Raw genomic sequence first — 10,957 nt, 5'->3', positions numbered from 1 at the left:
AACTGTTAACAGGTTAGAATGAGCAAAATGATCTTTACTGTTAGATTTTACTTGATACACATATTAAAATATCTTAAAACTAAGGAAAGGGTACACCTAAATGGAGCCAAATGTTTTGTTAAGAGTTAGGGATTCCTTTTTTGCAGTGCACTGTCTCACCAAGTGAATGAACAAGTCTTAAATCTTGGTGTGTGAGTAGGTGGAGTTTATCAGCCATAAAACTTGGGTGTTAATGCGTGAGGGCCGACAAAAGACAATTTCAAGTTCAAGGAGCGTCAACTTGTGATTTTTTTTTTTAACTGAGCCATTTCGAAACAAGTGTGTGTCTGCTACTGTTGATGCGAAAACTGATTTTTTTTTTCTTGATTGTTTTTTTTCTTACGCCAATCACTTTTTTTGTGTGTTTTTAAATCAATGGTGCCAAGTGTCCCCCGTCTCAAACCATGTCCCCACCTAAAGGGCCTTACAATCATGAAGTATTGTGTTTTTTTTGGTTTGTTTTTAAATGCACAAATGAAGACACAAATGTACAGTATCTGGTGATAAAGCTAATACAGTAGACCCCCTGGGATACGGCATGAATCCGTTCTGAGATGGCGGTTGCAAAGTGAAATTGCCATATAGCGAAATTTAGTAAGTGCATAGGTGATTTAACTGCATGCATATTTATAATGTTATGGAAAATTGAAATTGTATTTACTTTCGGTGTCAGATGACTTCAGCTGGAACAGTGGAGTTGTGGGTGGATGCAGAGGGTGGAAAAGACGGCCCTTAGATTTCCTTGTTGTTTTATTTTACTAGATAAACAAGTTAAAATATTTTAAAAATAATCTTAATAATCTTGATTTGTGTTAAAATAATTATTTTGGGGGTAAAAAATACTTAAAATATCTTAAAATTACACTCAACATTTTTTTCTATCCAAAGTAGAAGAAAACATTACTAGATAAAAAGATTAAAAGTACAAAGGAATATATTAACTTAATTAAGATTTTTATACCCAAATTACTAAAAAAGTACTTGAAATAAGAAATAATTGGCTCAGAATCACTGATACCTGAGATAAAAACACAGGAAACAACAATTAAATGACATGTATATTTGTTTATAATATAAAGGGGAAATTACATTTTATTTACTTTGCTTTTATCTAGATAAACAAATTCAAAAACTCTTAAAACTAGGAGAAAATACCATTTAAAATAATCAAATTAATTAGATCATTCTTGTTTATTTATTTTTACACATAAAATGAGCTTTTCTAAAGAAGAAAATACTTTAAAAAAAAAGCTAAATTGTATTTATTGATTTATTTTACGAAATAAACAGGTTACAACATCTTAAATCTACAAAATATTAAACTTAAAATAAGCAAGATTTTCACGTAAACTAGAAAAAAAGTACTTGAAATAAGAAATAACTAACGCCGTACTGTTGATACCCTAGATGAAAACACTGAAAAAAATTAAACTACATATTTAATTATTTATGATAAAAAAGGGGGAGATTACATCTGTTACCTTTGATGTCACGTGACTTGGGGTGCTGCAGTGGAATAGCAGGTGGATGCAGAGGGGAGGAAACGGCCCTCACAGGATTTCCTTGCTTTAATTTATAAAAATATTCACGATTGTCGTTGAATTACAAGCATGCAATTTAGCGAGGGTAGCCGCCTGCCGTATTTCTTGTTTATCACAAGCTTTGTTTCCATGGTTATTATGGTTTTACGCCTCCCCTCAGCACAGGATCCACCGACTCCTTTAGTATTTATGAAGCACATGAGATTCTAAACAGAATGAAGAGAAAGGAATGCATCGACGGAGCCAGTTCAGCCAATAGTATATCCGTATTTGCTTTTCTTAAGTTTTTGCTTCTCCCTTTAGCATTGCAAAGTTTTACACTCTTTTCACCACGCAAAAAAATGTGTAGTTGATGTGGTATGGTGGCCAAAATGCCATAAAGAAAAACATGAAAAAGTCTTAAAGTGGGGTCACTGTATCCCGGGGGTCTACCTTACCAATGTCCGAAACGTTTCAACATAATCGTGCTGGTTTTTTTTTTTTTTTTTTTTTTTTTTTTTTTTTTTTTGTGCCGTCTTAATTCTATTTTTACTATTTTGCTTTAGAAAAAATGGAAAATAATGAATGTATCAAGCCTGCCTGTTTCGATGTTTTGTTTTTTTTCTACTTTCCCACACTTCCTTTTTAGCCATTCGGATCCAAGCTTACTCTAGCTTTTATTTGCTATTAAACCTGTTTTTAAAATGTATTTATTAAAAACTGAAGGTATATTTTAACACCAACTTAATTGTTGACTTGATTTTTTTTTTTTTTTTTTTTAGTGCAGCCTGTTAACTCAGGAAGTAGCTGGGATACTTTCATATGATTGACTTTTCAGTACCGGTTAAAGGTTTTGCTTTTATTTTGTCGATTCACAAAGTAACCTAACTCACATTGCCCATTTTATGTATTTATTTCGGCAGTGAGATTTTTCTTTGAAATAAATTATGTTCTTTACTTTGTGAGTAGTGTTTTGTCATTTGTAGTGTTAATTAACCAGTTAACTAGCTCAAAGAGCCTTGATTAGTGTTTTTTTCTTTTGTTTTGAAGAGTCCGAGTCCGTAAATACAAGTTCGTGTTTCACTGTAAAGGTCAAGGAGAGTGCTTGTTTTTGGTTGGAATTATGGGACTAAAGGTTTAAAGTGTTGAGGATTCCGGTTTACCCACCAGTATAAGCCATCAGTTGGGGATCAACTGGTAAGATGCTTTGCCTATACGGTGTTGTGGGTTCAATCTTCAGTCAAGTTAGTATGAGGTTTAGGATTAGGGAGATAGCTTTATCAGGTTTGGGTAGTAGGGTAAGTTATTTTTTGGGGGGGTTTTCTTTTCCAAAATTGATTAAGTTAGGTTTAGTTTTTGTTAGGGTTTTGGTTGGATTTGGGGTTTGGCCTTTGAGCATTTACCATCACCGGTAGCTCAACTGTTAAGCTGCCTGATATCTGTACACAGCTTTGTGGGTTTGATCCCTACTACAAATCCTATGATCACCGGGCCGATTTGTTGAAGCCTTGGTTAGTGAGTTGGTGTTGGAGATAGTTTAAGGGTTTTGGCTTTTGCTATGGTTATTGTTTTATAACTATTAGTGAGATTCCTGTATTGCATTCAGCGAGTTGTGGGCTTAATTCCTAGTTAAGCCAGTATAAATTTTGGGTTTAGGTTTTTGTTGATTTGGGGTTTTGGGTGGCGAAAGCTTTGTTTTTGGATGGATCTTGGGTCCAAGTTTTAGTTGGAGTTAGGGTTGGGGATTTTGCTGTAACTAGGGTTGGAGCAATGGTTAGTTTTAGTGTTGGAGTTAGGGTTAGGTTTTTCTCTGTAACAATTTTTATGGCTGTGGTTGGAGCTACAGTTTTGGTTAGACTTTGTAACAGCACTGGTAGTTTAGAGGGTAAGATGCTAGTACTACGGGTTATAGAGTTGGCACCGGTTTTGTGCTGCTCTGTCCTCAAGACTATGACTACGATATCAGTTTAGATTCCTCATCTCATCTCATCTCATTAGCTGTACCGCTTATCCTTATCAGGGCCGCGGGGGGGCTGGAGCCCATCCCAGCCATCTCCGGGCAGTGGGCAGAGGACACCCTGAACTGGGTGCCAGCCAATCGCAGGGCACACGTGGACAGACAACTCACTCGCTCAGTTACACCTAGGGACCTTTTGGACCGGCCAATTCACCTGAAACGCATGTCTTTGGAATGAGAGGAAAACAGGAGTGCCCAGAGGAAACCCACGCAAGCACGGGGAGAACATACAAACTCCGCACAGTAAGGCCGGTAGCTGGATTTGAACCCACGCAGGAGGTTCCCACGACCTCAGAACTGTGCCGCACACGCGCTAACCACTGCGCCGCCGTGGTTTTAGATTCCTGCTCTACTATAATTCTGAACTGAGATTTTTCATCTTAAACAGCTCGAATAGATCCTGGTATGTACCTCGGACGACTGACGTAAGGTAAGTGCCGCGCTCAATTGTTTATCGCCGGTACAGCTGCTAAGATGCTGCTCGCCTTCTGACTGCTCAAAGGTAAGTATGGGTTGTTGTAAAGGTTGTTCCCACTAATGTGAGCAGACAGTCCTTGAGGGACGTGTCCGTGAGCTAGAGCAGTTTAAAAGGAAAAAGTTAGGTGCCGCAGACACCACTGCTAGCGTGGGTTGAAGCGACCCTGCTAGTCTGGTTAGCATTGAGCCTTAACAGCTTGCTAACCACGGTGAGCCAATCGAGACGCATAACAAGTTCAGTTACCTACTTAGTCCCACTTCTCCCCATTCTGCTGGCTCCCTAGTTATAGGTAACTCCATCACTAGTAACATAAAGCTTAGCACTCCAGCTATGGTTATGTGTATTCCTGATGCCAGAGCATTCGACATTGCAGCTAATTTCAGGGAGCTGACATGAAAACTTAGACGCCAGGACAGGTCTAATTCACGTCGGCTCCAATGATACTAGGATGAGGCAATCTGAGATTACAGAGAAAAACATTGCTAGGATTTGTAATCTCGCCAGAAACTCATTAAACCCAGTGAGCTACTGCAGTTATGGAACATTTATTTTGAGAACGGTATTTGTTTAAAATATATATACCACAGCCATATCCCCCTGGTGGGAGGTGGCTAGAGTCATTTCTGACTCTTTTTGTGAGATTGATTCAGAGGAGGGGATTCCCAGCCCCCTCGCTCAACCCAACTGAGGTATTGGGAGTCATTAGGTGACCAAACCCCCCAATTCCAACCCCTAATGCTGAACGCCAAGCAGGGAGGCAACGGGTACCAATGTTTGTCTTAGGTATGACTCGGCCGAGGCTTGAACCACAACCTCCTAGTCTCGGGGCGGGCGCCATACCCCCAAGGCCACCGATAATATATATTTGTTTAAAACACAGTCATATACTACTGGAAATAAATATATGACTGGTCTTTATTGTCATGATACAATAGTACAGCAAAATTGGAGGGCTTCTCCTTTCAGTGCAAGTAAAACAAATTAAAAAGGTAAAATCGTGATAAAGGATAACAACATAAAAAAACAATAACAGATTTACCACCAGACTAGCTATAGTTGATCTTTGATGTCTATAGCCTATGGCATCCTAGCTAGAACGTTTCTTTATATCCATGAATTCCTAGCGAAAATAGATAACTGACTGCTATAGCCATTTATGGTGTCATGGCTAAAATGGAACTTATATAGCAATTTATAGCATTATAGCTTTTCAGTTTTAGCCATTTTTTTGCAAAATAACTCAAATTCAACTTTGACGTCATGAGCCGTCTATAGCAACTGAGTTAGGATGGATCTCTGACGTCTATAGTCGTCTACGGCATCCTAGCTAAAATGAATAACTGAAGACTATTGATGTCTATGGCAGAACCTCAGTTAATGAAATATAATATGTGTGGCAGTTGTACAGAACATTATACTCATGAAACCCGTGGATGGGAGTTCATGGTGGTAATGGCTTTCAGGAAGAAGCTGTTCCTCATTCCGTGGATTCTTTTTCTGATGAACCTGTAAGCGACTTTCTCAACCAGTCCTTGATGGTGTTTGGGGGCTCTGCTAAGGCACCGGGTGGAGTAGATGTGCATTAAGAGAGGAGAGGGCAGTAAATATAAAAAATGTTATAGATCACGAATTCATTTTTCAGGGAACTGAACCAGCTGACTTATATGAATAAGCAAATTAGAGAGCATCTGGTTCACACTAGCATCGGGTATCCTCAATTGGAGGCCAGGTCTCTGCAATGATTGAAATAGAGCTTTCCCGAATTTAGCAGTTTCCCACAAGTTTTAGCTCCCAGTCATCCGTTTCATGGATAATGGATCTGGGGTTGGTGAGTTACAGGTGCTTGGCAGGGGTGACTTAAGAGAATTGTAGGAAGCCAGACCTGCAGCCTTAATATTGCCTTGCCTCCTGACGCCGCCTCAGTTTCTTACGGGACCCAATAACAATCCACGGAGCACCTGCTAGTGATCCCCATTTCTGCACTCTTCTGACTTTCCTCAAAGTCCGATTTAATTGATTGATGAATTAATTTTTAATGGAACAATCTGCTAAAAGCTAGCTGTCGCCATAGTTTGTATCATATTTTGGTGGCCATATTGACCCGCTGATTAACTGACAGCATACACCAGCCTACAACTTTTGCGCACACAGGCAGTCTTGCCCACGAAATACACACATGCATAAAACATGCCCCCAAGATGGCATTTGCTTTGTGCTGTCTACTGCACAACACAATCCACACCACGTTGATATCAAGGACAATAAAGACCGTTATTGAATCCACATTCCGCAAAGCAGTGAAGCAATGCTAACCGAAGCGCAAAGTAGCAAGGGATAACGGTATGAGTTTCACTAAAACTTGATTTGTAACCTTACGTGTGGAAGTCAAGTATTTAACCAGGTGAGCTACTAAAGACTTAGAATAAAATAATCTGTAAACTATTTGTTTCAAAGATGGTCATAAAAACGTGCTAGCTTTCAAATCAAATCAGAGCGTTGACTCAGGCTTCTTAGCATTTGCTATATACTCGTTAGCATTTCATCTTTCGGGGCCAATCGGTTTCCAGTGTAGCTCGCACAGCGTCCCGTCATCTTGACACGCTAGCTCAAACTCTGACGCCTCATTAAAGATGCACAAAACCGACCATACATCCCACTGCATTCATTAGCACGCGGATAACAAGCTAGCTTCTCCTTTCACACCCTGGATCTCTTTTATTAGCATGACAGTAGTTAGCGGTAGCCAGGGGCCCGCGGGCTGCCTGGTTCTCTCCTCGGGGGCTCCTGATTAAAAACACAAACCCCAGGAGGCAAACCCTCATTTCTTTCATCAAGATGGTGGATCTAAGATGATAGCCGAATGGCTAACTGTCAAGTACGTGTATGGGGGGCCTCATCCCCCTCCCCGTCTTTCAAGTTTTTGGACCTACTACGGAGTCTTTTTCAACATTGTCGTCTAATTGTCACCTTGTGCAAAGCCTTTTAGGCTCATCTTCAGCCGCCTAATACAAATATGCCAACCCGAGATATTAGCATTAAATGTTGAAATAAGATTAAAAAAAAAAATGCATGATAACTGTTTTTCATATGGATAATAAATCTGGATACACCTGGAGCGATTGAAAAGAATGAATGGCTGGAGTTGGTCAGAGCTGTTGTAGGTGGCTACTATTAGCGGCTAGGCAAGAGAAGTTACTAAAAATGCTAGATAGAATTTGTCATGCGTCAGGGCCCTGAATCATGTAACTTGGCTACATAAGTGACTAGAGAAGGTAACGTGGAAAAAACAGTTTAAAAGGCCTGAATCACACTTGACGTTCCCTTGCATGACCAGCTGTGGAAGGTGAGTAACATTGAAGGACTGCTAATAATACTGGCTAGCAGCAAGCCATAGCCTGCAGTCAAGTGGCTGACATGAGAGGCTAAAGAATGAAACAGTGAAAAGAAAGTCGAAGATGCCTGAATCAAATTGATGGTTTCTTTGAATGACCAGTTGTGAAAGGTGAGTGACTCTCAAGGATGAAGCAAGCTTTAGTCACATAGGGATGTTAACAATATTGTGAGACATAGCCTGCACCCTAGTGACTAACATGAGTGGTTGAAGAAGGAAACAGTGGTAAAAAAGTCTTGAATCACAGTGACGTTCGTTTGTATAATCAGCTGTAAAAGGCGAGGAACACTGAAGGGTGAAGCAAGCTTTATTTACACGTGACTGCTAATAACATCACCATAGTATTCAGCCAAGTAGCTAACGTAAGTGGCTAGAGAAGGAAACAGTGGGGGAAATGTAGAAGTGACCTGAATCACGGTGATGGTCCCTTACACGATCAGTTGTGAAAATCAAATGACCATGAAGAATGAAGCAGGTGCAGCTAACAATAACAATAGCAGTGAGCCATATGTTGCGGCCAAGCTACAGAAAGAAACAGTGGAAACAAAACCGAAGCCTGATTCACGGGAATCAGCGAAGCAGGAGCAGCTAAAAATTACAATAATGAACAGTGGCGAGTCATAACCTGCAGCCAAGTGGCTATTGTGAGTGGACAGAGAAGAAAATAGTGGAGAAAAAGTAGTGATGGAACCTTGCGACCATCAAGCAAAGCTCAGCTGAGGAAAGCAGGTAAAACTAAAGGACGAAGCAGGAGCAGCTAACGGAAACAATAGCGGCTACAAGTGAGCTGTAGCCTACAGCCAAGTGGCTAACATGAATGACTAGCCAAGGAAACAGTGAAATAAAAGTCAAAGATGCTTGAATAATAGAACCATGCTACCATCACATGCAGGTCTGAGTTGTGGAAAAAATGTGGCACTGAAGGACGAAGCAGGAGCAGCTATCAATGACAACTTGAAGAGAGCCATAGCCCGCACCCAAGTTGCTATCATAAGTAGCTAGATAAGGAAACAGTCGAAGATGCCTGAGTCACGACTCAGCGACCATGACATGATTAGAAAATTCTAAACCTACAAAAATAAAAATCATGATTATGAGATAGTACATGTTTTTTTGCTAATTATTGGAATCAATAATGTTTTATTTAAATATTAAAATAGTATATTTACACAACTATGTGTCACACGCTTTATGTTCAAGCTATTCATAAAGGCATAAACGCTAGTTTCTGGCACAGAACACGATAACACATGTTTTCCCCGTAAAGCAAAACGATTATATTTTCTGGCCAACAAGCTATGCTAGCTTTTAACGAGAAGCTTCAAACACAGGTAAGAAATCGCACCTATTTCAGTGTTTCCTGGTGAGCTTTGCCGGCGACATAGTCTCCTCGGAAGGAAATGTTGTACATTTTAAATTCAAACACATAGAGCACGTCCTGACATATTTTCTAGGTTTCTCTGCACCATTAGAGGTGATTCCAAACACCAGGAGTATTGCTAACAAACTGATTATTTTTATCAACTGAGTTGAAGAAGAGAAACAGCTGGAGTGCCCAGGTCTTCCTTGTATTCTATTCTTCCATTCTCAGCAGTGTAAGTGACATATTTATTGTCGTTGTAACACAACAAAATTACCATTCGTCCCTGGTACCATGACTAATAATAGTGCATTGCTATACTATCAACTGCCTTCTTATACATTATCTATACCACTGGTGGTCCAGTGGTTAGAAATCTGTGCTCTCATCGCTGCTAGTTCGATTCCTGTTGCATTCAACAACAATGTATGAGCTGAGACAAAGTTAGACAACATTTTAAACCGATTTATAATAAAAAATTAGAGAAGGGCATTGTTACACAAGTGGCCGTGATATACCATTGAACACGATGTACATAAAAATATTGTTATATTTTTGTATAGGGTAAATGGACTGCATTTATATAGCGGTTTATCAGTAACTGAGGACTTCCAAAATGCTTTACAATACACTTTGCCCATTCACACACACACACACACACACACACCGATAGCAGGGTCAGCCATGCAAGGCGGCAACTACCTGCATATCAGGGGGTTCAATGTCTTGCACAAGGACACTTTGACATTTAACCCGGAAGAGTCACAAATCAAACTTGCCAAAAGGACCACTTATAAATAAATAAATGTTTATGAGAATCTGAGCAATTAAACCCGATGACCCGCCAGAATCTATTCTAGAGGAAAGACTGCAATTCCACTCTGGCCCTTCACTAAGACATACCGGACTACAATTGCTCTCATCTGAGAGATTTCTGATTTTGGTACCCTGTGACGGTCCTAAAGCAAGTGCCGATAGTGCACAACCTCAAGATTGGCCCGACGGGGAGCGGTTGACTTTCTTCTAATGGGGGGGAGCATCGGGGGCTTTAAGGCTGTTAGCGGTAGAGAGATACAACATTACACGCTGACTGAGCATATGTCATCCAATCATCCGACCAGAGCTCAGCTAATAAAAAGGTATAATCCATGTTAGCGAGAACAGTGTGGGGTGGGGGCGGCTGCCCAAAATCGATCGGTGTCGACCCTTCCGCCGACCCATCGATCGAACGAACCTCCGCTATGTTCTTTAGAAGTGAGTTCGGATAAACTCGATGTCGAGGACATCATCATCGTGTGTGGGATTGAAAACGCTTGTGATCATCAGAGGGTGGATTGTTAACTGGTGGTGCAGTCACACTTGAGGCCAGAGGTGGCAGTTGTGAGTAAATGTAATGCGTCTTCATTATGTGGAGAACATAAATCATCATAAATTGGTAACTTTCTAATACTATTTAAAGCACATTGCACATGTTGAATATACAGGGTTCAGGTTATAGAGTTAGGGGGTTGGGTTAAGGTTATATGAGTTAGAGTATTAGAGGTCTGGGTTACGGTTACAGGGTTTAGGATTAAGGGGTTTAAGGTTAAGGTAAAGTAAGAGTAGGATTAGGAGGGTTAAGGTTAAGTAGTTTGAGAGTTTAGGGGTTTAGGTTAGAGGGTTAGGCACTTAGCAAGTTACGGCGTTGGGTAGGAGGTTGAGAGGTTAGAATCAATTGGTTTGTGGTTAGGATTAAGGAGTGAGGGTAGGAGTTAGGGTAGAGTAAGAATAGGTTTAGGAGGGTCAGGGTTAAGGGAACAGAGGGTTTAGGGTAAGAGGGTAAAGGGGTTAGGGTTAATGGGTTAGAGTTATAGAGTTAGCTTGTTAGGGGGTTAGGTTAAGGTTAGATAGTTAGAAGATTAGGGGGTCGGGTTAAGATTAAGGAGGTTAGGGTAGGGGTCAGGGTAGAATATGAGTAGGGTTAGGGCAAGGTTGGATTAGGGAAGGGTTAGTGTTAGAGGATTGGGGATAAGGGGTTAAGGTTTAGGGTTGAAGAGTTAGTTATTTAAGGGGTTAAAGGGTTGGGCTGGGGTTAGAGTTAGGGTGTTGTGGTAGGGTAAGAGAGATAGTTTAAATTGGGGTTAGAAGGGTTAAGTTAGGGAAGGGTCTAGGG

The sequence above is a fragment of the Urocampus carinirostris genome, chromosome 5 (genome assembly GCF_059441175.1).
Source record: "Urocampus carinirostris isolate Australia breed hairy pipefish chromosome 5, RoL_Ucar_1.0, whole genome shotgun sequence".
NCBI classification, from domain to species: Eukaryota; Metazoa; Chordata; class Actinopteri; order Syngnathiformes; family Syngnathidae; genus Urocampus; species Urocampus carinirostris.
Note: the sequence above shows the minus strand (reverse complement) of the source record.